This window comes from Hyperoodon ampullatus (genome assembly GCF_949752795.1).
Source record: "Hyperoodon ampullatus genome assembly, chromosome: 17".
In the NCBI taxonomy this organism is placed as follows: domain Eukaryota; kingdom Metazoa; phylum Chordata; class Mammalia; order Artiodactyla; family Ziphiidae; genus Hyperoodon; species Hyperoodon ampullatus.
Window position 1 is genome coordinate 50757761 of NC_136930.1, and position 19228 is coordinate 50776988.

The following is a 19228-nucleotide window of genomic DNA, read 5'->3' on the forward strand; positions in this document are numbered from 1 at the left end:
CTATTACCCTGCTTTATTTTTCTTTTTAGCGCTCATCTTCACTTGGCTTATTATTTATTTATCTGTTTATTGTCTGCCTTCCCCTGCTAGGATGTAAATTCCATGAGATCAAGGCATTCGTCTGCTTATGGTCACTCATGTATTTTAGTACTGAGAAAAACTTGGATATAAGAAGGACTCAATAAATTTTGTGGAATAAATGAGTGTAATATTTATGCCACTTTCTTGTTTTCTCAGAAGGTTACTGTCTCCCTCTACTCTCATTATCCACTCAGTCTTTTCCACATGCACCTGTACTTTCTTCTTACCCATCTCAGTGAATAAATGTCCCACTCCTTCAAAGAGAATCCTGTCTGTTCTTTTTCTCATCTTTGCCTTTTAACCTGGAAAATTTCATAATTTATTCCCTATTTTTCCTATATCCTTAACCTCTCCTCTGCAGACAGGTTTACTACCTCTTTTCCTGGAGCCGATAAACACACTTGAGTTTGTTCTACCTAAAATCAAAAAACAAACAAAGAAAAATCCCTAGAACCCACATTCCCCTGTTATGCTACTTTTTCTATATAGCTATATCTATATCTATGCATACTTCCATTCTCAGCCAAGCTTCGTGAGAAAGAATTCTATTTATATTATTTCTACATTCTCATTGCATGTCATTCCTCAATCTACAGTATCCTGAATTCTTCTCTACCTACTCTACCAAGATTATTTTTATGTTAAGATTTACCATGATCTTCGTAATGTCAAAGTCAATAGACAGTGTGTTTCCCTATCCTAAGGGCCCTTCTGGGGCAGCTGACCCTTTGAGCATGTCCATTTTCTTGATACACACTTTCCTCTGCTATTGTGATACTTTTTTTTTCCTGCTATCTTTCTGATTTTTTTGTTTTCTTGTTCTCTAACACAGACTCACCTTCCTCAACTTGTCCTTTAAATGCTGATGCTTCCCAGAGTTCCAAATGCATCCTTCACTCTGTCCAGCCACACTAGCCTTCTTTCTATTGCAAAAAACACAAACTTATCTCTTCCCTGCAGCTTTTATATTTGCTGTCTTCTCTGCCTAAAACACTTCTTTTTTGTCCTTCTTATTCTTAAGTCTCACTTTCTGTGTGACTGTATCTCTCAGGATCCTCATAGGAAACACGCCATACTAAAAAGGGAATAATTAAAGGATTTTAATAAAAGTATTTATAAAGGCTTGGGTAGGATTAAGGGAAATTTACAAGGGATGATAAAGCACTCTGGGATTGGCAACAGCAGGAAGTTGGTCATCAAAGAAAGGCTACCAGTACCAGGTGGTAGTTATAGCCATAAAAGAGGGCTGCCTGGCAGAATCTGTGTCCTTCAGGAATGCAGCCGCTGACAAACCATGGTCAAGCAGGAAGATAAAATACTTTGCCCTCTGCTTTCTCCCACTCTCTAATTGGCTGACCCTATTGGAAGCCAGAGGACAAGGGAGCCTGGTTGATGTTGCCTATATAGTCATCCCCCAAGGTTGAGAAGGATGGAGAGTAGAATTGGAGGGGCCAGCAGTGAATACTCAGTTTATCCCTTTGCTCCTTCAGCAACCACTGCTGTCCTTTGTCAAGATGAAACACCTTGTTCCCACACAGAGGAATAAAAACTCTTATCAGTTAGCATGTCATTTTGGATTGGTGTCAATTCAGTCAGTCTTACCTGGAAGTTAAAATATTAGCACCAGTGTATTTTGTTTAAGGTAGCTATAGTGTAAGCCCTGACAGTTGGCTTTTCTTTCTGTAATGCAAGTACCTGACTTAAACTTTGACTGCTCAGGCATCCACTTCAAAGAAGCATCCACTTCAAAGATGGCTATCTTAAATATCTTGAGTAAACACATTCCCAGCCACATGACTAGGTAAAGAGCCAGCTCCCCTTCCCCCCACCCAGGCTTTGTTTTCTAAGTCTTGGCTGATTTTGATAACTGACCATTTGGGCCGCTTGTTCTTTTTCCCTTTCCATGCTTTAAATTACTGCTCTTGTGTTTTAAGCACATCATTAAAGGGTGAGCCTTGGAAACCTGAGGCCCCCACCCTGGACCTCAATAAAAGCAGAGTCCCGGGCCTTCCTCCCCCACCTCCTCCACTGTCTCTGTCTCTGTCTCTCTTTCTCTCTCCCCCTACCTGTGACCTCACTGTGTGGTCCTAGGTGTGTTCTGTGCTATTCAGGACCTGTGAGTAATAAACTTTTCTTTCCAAAGTTTCCTGATGGTTATTGCTGAGAGCATCTTGCGGTCATAATTAGACCACAGGTCCAGGTCCAGCCACAATATTGGTTATCAATAGGCTGAGACCAGCATGAAACAGCAGCAGAGTAAACAGGGTGGAGAGAATCAATTAATTAAAATAAAATTAGCCCTACAGTCCCTGTTTCTGTAACTAGTCACAAGGACTACGTATTCATATATTTCTTCCTCCATCAATCTTTCTATGTTCCCCTCACTATTGGCACCGTGGCTGTTTTTATTTCTTCCTTTGGGATGATCCTTCTTCCCAGAGTTCAAGTCCTCATTGATTGGTACAGTTTTCCTTTGACCAGTACTATTGGGCAAGCGAGTACTGAGAAAGAACCCAGTAAATCCCTGGATACCAGTCTTCTTTGCTCTCACTGTGTAGCAGTGGCCCAGTTTTCCCAAATAATAAGGATCAATTATCAATGTTCTTCTTTGTATGTTGGTTCAGGGTAGGAAAAACACAAAATGATCAGGTGGCAGTCTTAAATTACAATTTAGTGGAATAGTGACTGTATTCCTTAGTGGAAACACTCCTCCACGAGGTACTAAAATCTCCAACTCCAGTTCTCAAGGTTATAGAGATGATCCCCTCCCACCTGCATTCTTTCCTCGGACCCTGCATTCTGGCTTTTGGTAAGATGGCACCATATATTGACCACTGGCACATAACAAATCCTATAGGACATCAGCTCAGCCTTGCAGAATGTTAGCTCCAAGCTATCACCATATATGAGTTTTCCAGAGGCTATTGCACCTATCCTATCAAGTCGGCTACTTCTAGGTTACAAGGACTGTAAGACCAGTTAATTCTGTGGCTGTGCGCTGACTACAGCATTTCTTTTGCCAGCAAATGAGTTCTTTGATCTGAGATGGTGTCCTAGTCTAAATTATGTGGTGATGAATAAGACTTTTTATTAAGATCAACATGTCCACAGGTGATGGTGTTGACAGAAGAACTGCAATCAGAAAAGAATAATCTGCATCTAAACATACCTATTCCTAAGAGGGCAGATAACTTTGCCTTGCTCACCACCTGATGATAGAAGCGCTCTCCAAAATAATCTATGTGGCACTAGATGCCTGGATGGCACCTCAGGGAATGGGCCAAGCAGAACTCAACACTAGCCTTTGCTGTTGTTTGGTCCAGCACTCACCTTTGTTGGGGGAGACCCAAGTTTTTAAAGCTCTGAAGAGCCACAATTGCCATCATGGCATCTCTGCACATGGGCCCATTGAGTAAGCACTGAGGTGGAAGATAGAGACGTCAGCACACCATGCAGACCCATTCATAACTAGGTCCACAAATTTTTTTTCTTTGTTTTTTGCCTAGAGGGAACTCCCCATGACAGTACAATACCATGACACCATGACACCATGGGAGTCTGAGTCATCTACTCATGAAGTTGACTTGTGCCTTCCACATACTACTGAGCGTGTTCAACTTTATGCTTCAACAGATTAGATAACATTCTGATGAACATTGTGGGTCACATAGTCACTTGGTGTTCCATTATTAGGTTTTCAGTCTTCTAGGGCTCAGTAGCAAATCTAGGGTTACTTTTCAAATGGAAAATGGTGCTTAGAAGCAGGTTTGCTCTTAACCCCAGGTTGTAGAGGTTGGTGTTGTGATTATTCTTCTAGGTATTGCTAGAGGTTCCATTCAGGGTCTCTTCTACCATAGATAATTCTGATACCATTGGGTCTACTGCTCATAAGATGTAAGTGGCAGGGGCAGTTTGTAACATGGCTAGTACCTGCTGGAAAGCCTTTTTTTGGTCCAAGTCTCACCCAAAGTGGCAGTCTTATGTGTCATCTAATAAGTGGCTTGAAAAGCACACCCAAATATGTTAAATGTGGCCTCCTAAATCCAAAGAGTCCAAGCAATGTGCCTTTTTCTTGGTGGTAAGATATATGAGGGCAACTTACAACTTGTCACTCACACTGGAGGACATATCTGGATGTGCCCACAGACCACTAGACCTAGATATTTTTCTAATGAGCAGGCCCCTGAACTCTTGCAGTTATTTCCCATATTCTGCTGGGCATATGTTTTAGTAGGCATGTAGAGATGCTTACTATTTTCTGCTCAACATGTCCAAGTAGCATCATATTATATAATGGACCAGAATGATATTCTGGGGGGTACTAAGATGATGAAGTGGCATCTGGATGACATATAACATAGAGCAGGAATAATGACATAACCCTGAGATCAAGATAATGAAGTCTACTGTAGTTCCTGCCACATGAAGAAATACTGTCATTGTCATAGATCTCTGTGTTCCAAACACTCTGATGCTACTCTACCCCTGAGGTTTATTGTGATACTTTCACCCACTTTATCTGATTATTAAGTGATCACCACTTTGACTCTACCAGTTCAGGATCCCAGTATTCCTATTAAAATCCAAGAGCCCAATTTCTTTGAGGCATTCCCTGATACTATCTCTGGCTTACAATTAATGCAGAGTTTTTCAAAGATACTAGTATTACAATTTCTTATTGTGTGGATGAGGGAAATATCCTCTGAGCCCATATCCTAGGGGATATGGTTAAGGGTGGCTACACAGTTGGCATATAATAGGTAAACTTACATCCTTCTGATGTTTTTAGACTCCCTTTATCTAAAATGTGCTGGGGAAATTCCAGCACTTCCCGCATTTCCCCACCACTTGCTGCAGGCCAGGCTTCAATTAATCAATCTAGTTGAAGAAGGTACATGGCATTTACACATGCATGAGTTAACACATTAAATTCTGAATCCTGAATGTACTCCCATGTCAATAAATAAAACTAATGTCATCTTGTGACTTGACCACCTTGGTCTAAACTACTTAGAAGCTAGTCCTGTACATGCTCTCCATAATTCTGCTTACATGAATCTGCCACTCCTCAGGCCTTGAAGTTTTCCAACTGAGCAATGTTGGACCTGGAGACAATGAGTGGTAGTGAGTGTGCACCCTGAAAAGAATCAGCATGTCCGTGTAAGCCACTCCCATGCCTGGCCAATTCAAGTCTACCATGTGTGATCCTCCATGAGCTTTTCCTTTTCACCATCTGGATGTTGACAGCTAGGGGGGCCTTGGAGCTATGAGTTGAGTAGTAGTGCTTCCATCAGCCTGGGTCTCCAAAAGACTTCGTGGAAAGAACTCCACACCACCCTACTCTACCCTCCACCAGCAAGCTGGCACCACCAGTGGACTGTTACATAAGAAAGTAACATCTATTGTGTTTGAGCCATTTTGTATTTGAGATCTACTAGTTATATCAGTTTGCTTACCTTAAATTATACAGGGGTTTTTTGGCTTCTTTTTTCTCTTTACTTGAAGCGTGGTTTGTAAATTATTTTCAAAATGGGAAATTAATGATTCTTGGGATTAACGTTATAGATAGCCTGTTCTCTCCCTGATGGTACTCCTACATAAATTTGTAGATATGACAACTCTAATGATAGTTAGATATTATTAGTCTGCATGCCACTCTTAGAATGGCATTTCTTCTTTCCTGTTAGTATCATAGAAGCTACAATTTTCAATGCCAGAGGGATGCAAAACATACACAGGTAACCTTTAAGAAAAATATCAAGCTGATGAGCAAAACAATCTGAGTGGCTATCAAAAGAGATCTTTACGCAGGACAGATGTCTTCATTATGGCTTTTTTTTTTTCAGAGAAAAAGATACCCCTTTATATAAAACATCATCAACATATATTGCACACAAACTACTGTGTATCATAAGTACTTATTTTCTTCCTCAATTCAGAGCCAGAGCACAAGGTAAGAAAAAACACAGAAATAGCTATAATGTTCCCAGTAATCCTGGCAAGGTCTCTTTTCAGGCAGATTAAATAACGTTGAAATTTTGGGCCTTGCAAAACTTTCACCAGGCCTCTCTTTACCATATATAGAGTTTGTAATGCAGGTAGGTCACTCTACTGGGCTACGTGAGTAGAACCTTGCATTACTTTCTCTAGAAGAAATGATAACTCTACCTCGATAGAGTAAATTTATCTACATAAATTTGTAGATGTCTTCATTTAGCATCAGCCAATTTCCTTTTTATAGAATTCAATATTTTACTTCATTACAGATGCCCTTTGGTCAGATTATTTCAGAGCTTTCCTCTAAAAACAAACGCTTAATTTTATAAAAGTAGAACAGTTTTATCAGTAATTTATTAAAAGCCCCCTTGACTTTCTGTTTCTTTAAAGTATTCACTCTAGAATGCAGAGGGCAGAGTAGAAAACGTGCTGATCTGAACGTCAGGAAGCTGTGGGTTCATATCCTGCCTCTGCTACTTGCTATATAGGGACTCCTGAGTAAACTAGTGACCACTCTAAACCTTATTTTTCCTCAGTCTCAAAATGAAAACCTCTTAGGGTACTGATGAGGAACTAATATGTATAAAGGGCCTGGTATACAGTTCCTTCTTGTTCCTTTATTCCCTTTGGCTCTAGCTTGATTCTTCTTGATTGAATTAACATGATTTCTCAATGACTTGCATATCAAGTCAACTTGGTAGAATTGTCATGTGCTCCAGACACAATATCATTCAGAACATTTGTCCTTTGGATCTGGTTCATTCATTATTTAAAAAGCAAGCATAATTTGTTGATTAATCCAAATGTGTGTAATCTAAATATTAAAATATATTCAAATTTACCATTTAATATCAAAGGCAGTCTGATGTTGAAACTGTCTTCCAGCATTGGCAGAGAGACACTCACCTCTTTTGGACCAGTAGAGGCAGGTATCACCTGTCTGGGCTAAGGATATCCTTGGATCTTTGTAGCTACAAATCAATAAAACTTCAGTGCAATCCAGCATAAAACAAACAATACAAATTCAATAAAGGAGGAGCTTTCTGAATAGTTTGTTCAAAGCAATACATTTATCTTCCATTACCCTTTCCTGTCCTCCAAGTACTTAAAACCTTTGTTCTTCCTATTTATAAAAAGATATGGACGTATATAGAAGCCAAGCTTGAGTAGAGAAGGCTAGTGTAGTGTAGTCTACCCTATACCTCCACTTTCTTATTCTCCCTTCAGTCCTCAATTTCCTGCAAACTGGTTTCGGTACTCTCTATTTTAGTGAAACCATTCTTGAATGTAGCACATAGTCTCCAAATTAATAAATAGTATGAGCACTTTTCAGCCCTTAGTGTATTGTACCCACCAGCTGCATTTCAAACTATATGTAATATGTGAAATCTTCAATCATAACTTTCATAAACTTCTCTCTCTGGTTTTTACTATCACTTTAACTCTCTTGATGTGTTTCAAAGTCTCTCTCCCCTATACTCAGCTTCTTTTCATTAATTTTCCCTCGGGGTTTCATTTTCAGCCCACTATTCTTCTAAATGTATGTGCTCTTTCTTGAGATGACTCTAGTTTGAACTGTGGCCTATGGGACCACCCTGTTGATGTATCCAGTCCTACCTCCCTACTGAAGTTTAATAAATGTTTGAAAATGTCTTAATTGTACATCTCCACTTAGGATGTAGGTTAAGGGCCTATATTAAACACTCATTGGCGTATCTGCCAAGTTCAGAACATTCTTTCTGAGCACTACTTGTGACATACTATTGTGGTATACTCTGCTTGTAAGTCTCCTTAATCTCCGTTTCTTGTTCTATCTTACTAATAGAACTTGCATTTTACTTAGGGTATCAGTGTGCCCAGCTACTAAATTAAATGTCAAAACGTGGCCAGTGTGACATAAGTGAAGTCTTCTAGAAAGTTTTGAATCACCTCTCCCACCTTGCTGCTTCCTTCTTTTTCTTTCTACCTGGAATGTAATTGAAAGCTGAAGGACGAAGAGCTATTTAGCTGCAATGAGGTAGCCTAAGGATGAGAGCCACAAAGGGTGGTGGATCAGAAAGATGGAAGCAGCCTGGGCGCTGTAGACACTTTACAGCTTCTGCACCAGCCTTGACTGTATTAGAGTAATTTCAGTTGTGAGCAAAATAAAATCTCAGAATAACAGTGGCATAACAGGATATAATTTCATTTCTCTTTGGTATAAATGAAGTCGAGGGATTGAGAGGGGCTGATATAGTGATCCATTAATCATTAGACACTGAGACTCCTTGCATTTTGTTGCTTATGACTTTGGGAATAAGAAGGGTGCTAGGCCGAATAACCCAGTTACTAAATCCACATTTAATTCATGAGCAAGAAAGAGGACAAAAGAAGGACATGATGTCTCCTGTTAAAAATACTTTTCAGAAGTCACATAGGACACTTATATTTAGATCCCACAGCCAGAAATTAATTATACAGTAACTGCAAAGTAGCCATGTGTTCGGCTAAAAATCATGAATGCTATGGCAAAAGAAGAAGGTGATGGAAATTGGGGTCAGTAACTAGGTGTTTCTTCCCCAGTTGCCCATCTGTGACTTCTTATTATGTCAAAAAAAATTCCCCATTTGATTAAACTTAAGATTCAGTTATATGAAGCCAAATGCAATCCTTAATTCAGAATCTGGATCCTAAATGAGGCCACTAAGAGTAATAGAATATAAAATATGGAATTGACCAAGGGAAGAAAATGGTGCACTGGACAATAAGGACTCATATACTGCAGAAACTGCCAGAAAACTGGTGATGATTACTCTGTGGAATCAGGTCAAACTGGTGTGGGTTGCATTTTAGGAGGTAGACCGTATGAATCCCTAGGCTACAGTGTTAGGAAAAATGGTAGGGCAATTCAGACTATTGTGGGGTAGGGGTTACTTGTTGCCACTATCATCAGACCATTCTACAAACAAAGATGGGAGTTGCTTTAATCATCTGTTGCTGTGTAATAAACTACTCCAACACTAAATGGTTCAAAACAGCAATTATTATTGCTGTGGTTCTTATGGGATGACTAGGCTCAGCTAGGTGATTTTCCTGTAGGGTCTCTCATGTATTTTCATGTCAGATAGTAAATGGGACTGAAAATATCTGATGTGCTGACTGGTCTGGACATCCAAGAAGGCTTTTTTCCTTACATGTCTGATGCTTTAGCTAGGATAGCCGGAGGCTATGTATCTCTCTCTCTCTCTCTCCATGCAGCCTCTTCTCATGGCTAAATTAGACTTCCTCACAGCATGACAATCTCAAGGTGGTCATGCTTCTGACATTGTTGTTGGCTATCCCCAGAATAAGTATATGAGAGACCTAGCTAGAAACTACTAGACTTCTATTTTTTTGTGTGTGTGTGGTACGCGGGCCTCTCACTGTTGTGGCCTCTCCCGTTGCAGAGCCCAGGCTCCGGACGCGCAGGCTCAGCGGCCATGGCTCACGGGCCCAGCCACTCCGCGGCATGTGGGATCTTCCCGGACCGGGGCACGAACCTGTGCCCCCTGCATCGGCAGGCGGACTCTCAACCACTGCGCCACCAGGGAAGCCCCTAGACGTCTTATAATCTACCCTTGGAAAGCATGCCGCATAGCTTCTGTCACATTCTATGGTCAAAGGTGAGTTAAAGAGCCGACCTAGATCCAAAGAGTGGCGACTACACAAGTTTGGGAATCCCAGGAAGCATGCTTCATAAGTGTTGGGGTGCTTTCTTTGGAAACAGAATACAAATCTGCTGAGAGAGTTGCTTTAGGCCTGTGTCCTGAAATCTAAATTGCATGCTGAATTTAGATACTGAAAGACTGTTAAAAAAAAATGTTTTTACATTCTAAACAGATTCCATGTGGCCGCCTTAGCAAAAGCAAAGACTGACCCAAGCAACTTTTCTTAAGAGTCCTCTATCAAACAAAGGTTTTGAATTTTAAGGAAAAGATGGGATTAATACTGCTGCCATCCAAACAGAGGCTGTTTTAAATTTAAATTACTTAATAATGAAGACTCACTTTATGTACTGGTATTAAATGATGTCTAACATAGACCCTCTAGTAGGGTAGCTATGCCCTGCTTTGCATGGGACAGTCATGGTTTATACCTGTGGTCCTAGTATAATTACTAATTATGTCATTTTCATCCTTAAATTGGCTGATTGAAATGATAAATTATATGTTTATCCAATTGTTAAGTAACAAAACACAAGATGCAGAATAGTGTTTAATCATCCTTCAGTTTGTATAATATGACCTATTCAAAAACACATAAATTTAAATTTAGAGAAAAATAAAAGTTATGGCCAACATTTTGGGGAAAGGGAGAACTTGTGGAAACAAAATACTTGGGAAATAGGATACTCTACAAATGGATAACAGTGGAGCAGAATCAGATGGTTGGAAGACAGAGGTGGGAGACTTACTTTTCTCTATAAACCCATTTGCCCTGTTAGATTTTTGTGCCTTATCCACGTATTACCTATTTGAAAGACCAATTTAAAACAACAAAATTTATTTTCAATGTAATGTGAGTCATGCCATGATAGCTATCGCCATACTAGCTTCCATTTATTGGGCTCTTATTCTGCAAGGCACAGTTCTAACCACTGTCCATACATTAGATTCATTAATTCTCACATCAGACCTAAGAGGTGAGTAGCACTGCTATTAGCTGTGTGATTCAGAAAAGTTGCCTGATTTCTTCTGTAAAACTACTCTTATTCTATCCTACTTATATTGTTCTTATTCCTGCTCATTCCGTGATACCACATATGTTAAATGTTTGCTAAGTTAGTGGCTATAGTAGGAGGTGTTCTGGATTTGAAGTCCTGAGCCCTTTTTCTTGCCCAACTACTTATTACGTATTCTAACCTCAGTGAGTCACTTTCTGAGAGAGCCTGGGTTTTCACTGTAGAATGGAAACAAGGTGCCTTCTCATTTTACAGGCTTACTCTGAGGATCAAATGAAGGCATTCAAGTGGAGGTAGGCTGGAAACCAGAATGCAGCATGGGAATATGAGTTACTATTGTTATTAATGACCTAGTGTAACACTTCTGTCAGAAAGCCATAAATCAATAGAGATGTAACTGAAAATAATTTGAAGACCATTTTCGCTTTCAGCACATGGCATTTCCTCATTGCTTGTTGCCTTATATAGTCGATAGTTTTATGCATAGCAACAGCCTTGAAACAGATCAGCAAGTACATAATGAACATACTTTAAGCAGGAAATGTTAAATGATCTATGTCTATTGTTATGAGCTAAGCCTCGATTAATTCAGGAGGTGGTTTTCTCAGTTGAAAAGAAAGCAAATGACCTCATGTCGTTTACTGTACATAATAAATTTGACATTTGATGATAAAATGATAAGAAAAGTTAAATTTGTGGCTTTTTCTCTTAAGAAAGCCTTGGAAATATTGTACAGTAATTATTTAGCTTTACTCTCTTTCCTTTTGCATAATTTGGGAGCAGACTTTCTTCCTCCTTCTCTCCCCCGCCGCCACCTCCTTCTTAGTCTTCTTTTCAGGAACAAAACAACTGTGTAAAGTACTGCAAAATAACAATGACAAAAAATGTCTTACCAGAAATTAAACAGAAAAAAAAGTAAAAGAATTTTATTTTGTTTAAAAATAGCATCTGTAAAAATATATGCAGTGTTCTAGAGGGTTTATCAAAAAATCTTTCAAAATGTCATATATAATAATGGAATTGCTAGAGAAATGAGAGGAAAGGCAAAATATATAGCTTAGTTGTTTTTACAGCTTTGTAAAGTTACCTGGCAGACTTGCCTATGGTTTGGTTTATTTTAGTTTTTCTTGGCTCTTATAATAGTTGAAATTCAGAAAAATCTTCTAGAGACCTTTATCTCATTGATGATTTAAAAATTCATAATACCAGTAGGCTCCCACAGCTCAGTTTATTGTTGCATAGAAATTTTATTTTTCTTTCAGTAATGTCCTATCCCCCCTCTCCTCCATGGAGCCTTTTACCTCTCTGCAGTGGCACTCTGCTGAGCAGCTTTCCAAGGGGAGAAGGAATGTTTGAAAATGTGGGGGAAGATGTGAACTGCAACCCACAGGAAAATTTTTATTTATATCATTTTTATCCAGAGATTTAAAAAATGCCAACCAAGGTACTCAATCCTATTTTCTTAGCAGAAGAATAAAGCAAGAAGGTGAACAATGCTTAGTACACCTGAACCCCAGTTGGAATTCAATATTTCCTCTTATTTAGTGAGTTATTATTTAACTATTCTCTATCCAGAGCTCACAGAATCAGTAGGCAAGAGCTTTCTGGGCAGCAAATTCTGAGTGTGGGTTTTGGAGTCAACCTGACCTCACTTCAGATTTCTTGAGTATTTTTAGGCCAGAGAGTTTTCCCACTTCAGCAGAAGGAACCAGAAATTTTACCCTGTCTAAAAAACAAAACCAAGACAAAATTTCAAACAATATTAATAACAACAACTGAAACAAAATGGCCAAAATGTATGTTTACTGTAATGGAAAGAGATTCCATGTGAGGTCAGGAATCTGCATTTAATTGCCTAGAATAAGTACTCACAGGAGATGTGATCTTAGACTCCTTAGCGTCTTTCTTCATTTGTTCAGTTGTAGCAACTACTTGCCTAACTTCTTTATAGTTCATGTGCAGATTGAACAATGGCGTATCTCGGGGGTCAGTAAATTTTCTTTGTAAAGGACCAGAGGGTAAATATTCTAGGTTTTGTGGGTCATTATTGTCTCTACTGCAACTACTCAACTCTACTGTTGTAGGGCAAAGTAGCCATGGACAATACATTAAGGAACGTGTCTGTGTTTAAAAAAAAAAAAAAAAAAACCTTTATTTATAAACATTAAAATTTATATTTTGTAGAGATTTCACATTTCAAAATATTCCGTTCTGCTTTTTTTCTCTCCAGACATTTAAAAATGTAAAAGTCAGTTTCAGTTTCTGGCCATACAAAAACAAGTGCTGGGCTAGATTTGGTCCACAGCTGTAATTTTCTGAGCTTCGTATTTATTAAAGCACTTAATAAACTTCCATATATGTAAGTAGTTACTAAGATGTGTAAGATCACTGTGGAATATTTGAGATATATTTTAATTCCAGATTGATTTCCCTCTGTCACCCCAAACTTGGTGAGATTCCCGTTTGCCGTCTCTGCAATATTTCAATGTTGTCCTGAGGAAAATCATTTAAGAGGGGAGGATCTTTTGCTTGAAAAAGTTCTAGTATGCATTTCCCATCCAGAGAGAAATGGTTGTAGAGTTACTTGGCATTTGAAATGAGATGAACTACTGAATTGTCTCAAAGTGAAGCATCCTGGATTTCCCTAGATGATGTTTGTTTATTTTACACCTTGTGCATGTCCCAATATAGAACCCTGTCACATTGCGTTGTAATTGTCTGTTTAGGTGTTGGTCTCCTGATGGATTAGGAGCTTTGTAAAAGTAGAGACTGGGCCCCAGTACCTCCTAAACTGTCTGGCGATATTATTCACGTGTTTATTTATATTCCTGTCCAGCAAATAAAGACTCAAAAGAGCTTGCAAAAATACTTACAGAAAAAAAAAACAGATAAAATAGATGGGGAAATCAGGATAAAAGAGAAATTTGGGAGTTAAACTTATAAACGTGAGGTAAGAGTATCACAGAGAAGTATGATCCACATGGTCTGTACGGTTGCTAGGTGTAGCCAGCTAACTTGCCCCTGGGATTTCCAGCAGCAGAAGATTGCCCTGATCTGCAGATAGATGTGGAGGACCGTGACTGGTCTCCAGATGTTATTATAAGGGAGAAAGTGGTCACAGCATTTGGGAGATTGTGCCGGATTAGTGACTACATATTTATATTCTCTGCCCTTAAAAGATTATGTTATGGGTTCAGAAGTGAGAATTAGGGAAAATTTTGAACAGTAGGCATAGTTTATCTTTTGAGTTTCCCTGCTGCTTCTTTCATCACCCTTCCGCACAGGTTTCTACTCTATGCCGTGCCCCACAGGACTTTGATCTTAGCTCTCTGTTAGCTAATTACTATTGATATCCATTAGGTCAGCGTCACTTTTAGCAGCACTTTCAAAATCATAAAATGCTCTGAAGGAAATGAAAAGGCTCCCTGGCAAAATAAGTTTGCAAACTTTGAAAATCTAGTTCCTTCTCTGAGAATCGCAATAGATAATTGCAGATTTATAAACCTTCTGGGAATTCCCCAGTAAATAGACCAGTATAAACGTTGTTTGACCTAACATTGATCAAGTGTATTTGATTATGGATTTTTTGAGATAATCCCTATTAACATCTTATGAATTAGTTTTCCATATATTTCAATTAACTTGCATTGAACAAATACATTTAGAGAACATACTTGGTGCACTGAAGTCTTCATAAGTGAGAGCAGTGATTCTTCCCTTCTTGAAGCTTATAGTCTAGCAAGGAATGACCCACTTTGAGAACAGATGCCTTACAACATTATTCCTTATAGCATGTGAACAAATTGTTTTTGAGATTAAACCGCTTTCAAGACCCAAAGGAATGATTCTTTAGGGTCGAAACATTTTGGGCTTCATGACAAGCAGCAAGGAGGAGAAGGTACTTTTAGGGAGGTGTCCAGGATCATTGTTTCTTGGACCATACCATGCAGCATGCAGCCTATTCCATACACTTACAAATACAATTTGCAGCATTGTGGAAATGGCATAGAACTTGCGATCAGGAGATATAAATTTGAATCCTGGTTCTGTCACACATTCTTTTTGTCCTGGAGCAAAACAATGGCATGATTATATATTTAGAAAACACAGGAGAGTACATTCAAAACTACTAGAGGGCTTCCCTGGTGGCGCAGTGGTTGAGAGTCCGCCTGCCGATGCAGGGGACGTGAGTTCGTGCCCCGGTCCGGGAAGATCCCACATGCCGCGGAGCGGCTGGGCCCGTGAGCCATGGCCGCTGAGCCTGCGCGTCCGGAGCCTGTGCTCCGCAATGGGAGAGGCCATAGCAGTGTGAGGCCCGCGTACCGCAAAAAAAAAAAAAAAAAAAAACTACTAGAAACTATGAAAGAATTCAGCATGGTCACTGGTTACAAAATTTATATGTAGAAATCAATAGCTTTACTATATACTGACAATAACTGGTCAGAAAATTTAACGGGAGAAAAGTTTTCCTTTATAACAGCAACAAAAAACATAAAAAAATAAATGTAACACAAAATGTTCAGAACCAAAATTTAAAAATGAAAAACAAAAAAATCTTTCTATGTGGTATATTAAAACAACAAAAACAACTAAATTGAATGAAATACATTGCTCTAAATAGGAAACAAACACTGTAAATATGTTTATTTTACCTAACTCATGGCTATATATGATATACTGCCAATCAAAGTCTTAACATGATTCTGGAGAACATACAAAATGATTCTAAAATCAGTTAGAATGAATAAACATGTGAAAACAGCCAGGAAAATTTTGAAAAGTAAGAGAAAAGAGGGAAATCTTGCTCTTCTAGATGCTATTAGAAAACTTCACTTATTAGGAGAGAAAGGAGAAGGTCCGCTGTTGTAGACTCTTGTTTGTCAAGTTTGCTGCTACACCCAACACACAGAACAGTGCCTGGGCAGTCAAGTAATGCTTTTGTTGAATGAATGGTTGAAGGAATGACAAAGCTTCTTTATGTGCAAATATTGATAATCCCTCATTTTCAAGTGGTACAGAGGATGGGACAATATGAAACAAGGTAGCAGTCATACGGAGCACTGACTCTGAAGCTGAACTTTCTGGGTTTGAATCCTGCCTCCATTACTTGCCAGCTGAGTGGCCTTAGTTGAATTCCTTAACCCCTTGGTGTCTCAGTTTCCTCATCTCTAAAATAGGGATGGCAGCTGTACTTACCTCATACAGTTGTTGAGAGTAAATTTGTTATCCAACTAAAGCCTGTGAAGGAGGCCTAGCACAGAATAGCTCTCAGGCAATATTTGTTGAATGAAAAAGTGAAGGATGGAAATTTATAAATGTAGCCTTTCTCAAAGGTCAATGATATGGCATCGTAAATCTAAACATCTGCTTTCATGTGAATGACCTACCTAACAAACCAGACTCAAAGTTCTTTAACTGTCTTTCATTCCAACTATGCACCCATAAGCCACTTTACCAACCTACTTGCATGGTCTCAACCAAAACCTTATTGTCACTTCAAAATAGTTCTCTCCGGAACCTTATATAACTATTTCCGTCCACTCAGATGTATTAATTCCTGTCCGTAACCTTATAGTCTTTCACAATGTTCACTCTTTTATCCCCACTCCAACTGTTCTTGCACTTTTCCAAGCACCTTAAATCTCTTCCTTTCTCTCCGTCCCTTACCACCTCATGAATTAGCTTCTTCCTTATCTGGCATAAGACATAATGTCTTTCTTGTCAGTACAACCAGTTTATTTTCCTCTCTATTTCTCTTGGCACTTGTCATGAAAATCCTATAACTGGGCAGCTGAAGGGTGGAAATCTTAGTGTCACCATAGATTCATTGGGTTTCCAGCCTCAGTTTGCCTTTTGGTAGCACACAGTCACACCTTTAACACATCCTTTTCCAATCCCCCACATGTTTCATGTTGTGTTAATTATTCTAAGCTTCTCCATTTCTCAAATTTTCTTAAACATTTTGATCCATTTCTTAATTTGCTGGAGTTTGTGGTCAAGTATTTGTTTCAAGAAGGACTTATAGGCATTATATTTTCTGAATTCTTTCATGTTTGAAAATGTCTACTTCTATTTGAAAACTATCTTGGCTGGATATAATATTCTTAGGTTCTTACCTTCAGAACTTAATGAATATAGCTTCATTGTTTTCTGGCACTGAATGTTTGTGTACAGAAATTGATGCCAGCCTAATTTTTCTCCCTTGTAGATATTTTTGTTTTTGTGTGTGGATGCCTGAAATTAAATAACTTCATGATATGCCTTGGTGTTGAACATTTGCCTTCAAATTTTCATGCTATCCTTAGCATTGAATGTTTGGAATCAAATTTTTCTGGAACCTATGTGCCCTTTGAATGGCAATTTCAGGTGTTGCTTCATTTGGGGGAATTTTCTTATATTTTTTCTTTCATTTGTTGAGTTCCACACTTCAGGGGCACCAGTTATGCTTACTGGGAAGACTTTGCCTATTACAGCTATCAGCTTCATTCTGACTGCTTTAATCTCTTTGTCCTTTTCATCTGCATTTTTGGAAGTGAGGTTACTCCAAATCTTTATTTATATTAGCACTTCAATTTTCAGAAATGTCTACTCTGTTTTATACTGTTTTTAATTTATGTATGAGTTTTTCATCATGGAATGTGTTCCATCTGCTCTATGTTCCTCCATTTCTCTTTACAGCACTCATTTGTGTGAATCAAGTATATTTTGGTATACTATCTGATCTCTTCTACTGAGCTATGTTTGTAGCTATACCTCATTGTGTTATTTTTTTTTTAGTGTTCTCAGACTTTAGAATGGTGAAAATTGAATGGAGAGCTGATTAAAATACATATTGCTAGTACCAATCTCAGGGATTTAGATTCAAAAAGTAGGAGGAAAGACCTGAGAATTTATATTTCTAAGTTCCAGGACAACACTTCAAGAACCAGTTTTCTAGAGAATATATTATGCATCTTTAACTTACCACAGTCTACTATCAAATGATCCACCTCATGAGTGCTGTAAAAAAACTGAAAACAGAAAAATTCATTTTATCCTTAATTCCCCTTGTGCTCTTGTTGAGATGCATTTTACTTCTACATATTTTAAAATTCCACAATATAGTTATTATTTTTGTTTTAAACTGATAACAGGTTTTAAAATTAATTTTATAATATATTACAGGTAATAAAAACATCTTTTATATTTACCTGTGTGGTAGACAGGCCCAAGGGCGCCCCCTACCATGATCCCTGCCTCCTGGTCTTCATGCCTTTGTATAATCTCCTCCACTTTAGAGTAGGCAGAAACTCTGACCTGCTTCTAACCAATAGAATATGGCAAATATGATAGGATGTCACACCTGTGATTATGTTCCATTATATAAGACTCTGTCTTGTTAGCAGACTCACCTTGCTGGTATGAAGTTAGTGGACATGTAGCAAGGAACTGGAAGCTGCCTCTAAAAACTACTGGTAGCCTCTCAGAACTGTGACCAATAACCAGCAGGAAACCAGGGCCCTCAGTCTTGTAACCTCAAAGAAATGAATTCTGCTAGCAACCTAAGTGATTCTGGAACCATATTCCTCCTCAGTCATTACCAAATGAGAAAGCAGACTGGCTGACACCTTGGTTGCAGCCTTATGAGAGCCTGAGCAGACAATGCAGTTAAATTGTACCTGGATGCCTAACTCACAGAAACTGTGAAATAATAAATGTGCATTGTTCTGAGCTGCAAAATTTGTGATAATATGTTACATAGAACAGAAAACTAATACAACCTCCATACTTACCCTTTATGATGCTTTTCTTTCCTTTCTACTGATCCAGGCTTCCCTCTGATACCATTTTCCTTCTGCCAGAACTTCCTTTAACATTTCTTATAGTGCAGGATGGTTGGTGATAAAAACCTCTATTTGTGTCCATTTGAAAATGTTTTTATTGAGCTTTTATTTTTGGAGGATATTTTCATTGGTTATAGACTTATAGGTTAACAATATTTTTTTCCTTCAGCATTTTAAAGATAGTCATTGTCTTTTGGCAGCCACTGTTTTGAATGAGAAATCAAATATCAATCAAAGAGTAGGCATTACTATAAAATAATGTTTTAAATATAGTGCAAGAAAATAAGGTTGGAAGTCCCACTTAAAAATATGTCTTTCAAAATTAATTCTGAAGAGGACATTTTACACTACAATAAAATAGTAAATTGGCATCATTGATTTTATTTCTCAAGTGTCCAAGCCTAACTAAGATTTCTGTTTTAAGCTAATAAAAAAACAATCTCACTTTTGCATTCTATACCCTCATGGTTTGCTTTTTAACAGAAGTTTAAGAAATCATTTTGAATTCTGCTAATGATTTGCTTAATTAGCAAATAAATGACAAATAAATAAATATATTTAAGATAGGAGACGCAACAAGAAAAGTAAGTACTATATTTTCTAAAACTCATATTAGAACTAAGGTCAG

At 38.3% G+C, this 19228-nt stretch overlaps 1 long non-coding RNA gene across 2 annotated transcripts in view; it reads left to right on the plus strand.

The window, feature by feature from the left end:
* Positions 1-9676, plus strand: part of LOC307065518 — a 204822-nt gene extending 195146 nt beyond the window's left edge. For both annotated transcript variants that reach the window (XR_013811339.1, XR_013811340.1), the window contains exon 4: positions 9504-9676. This is a non-coding gene — a long non-coding RNA (uncharacterized lncRNA). The remainder of the gene's footprint in view (positions 1-9503) is intronic.
* The last annotated feature ends 9552 nt before the right edge of the window (positions 9677-19228 follow it).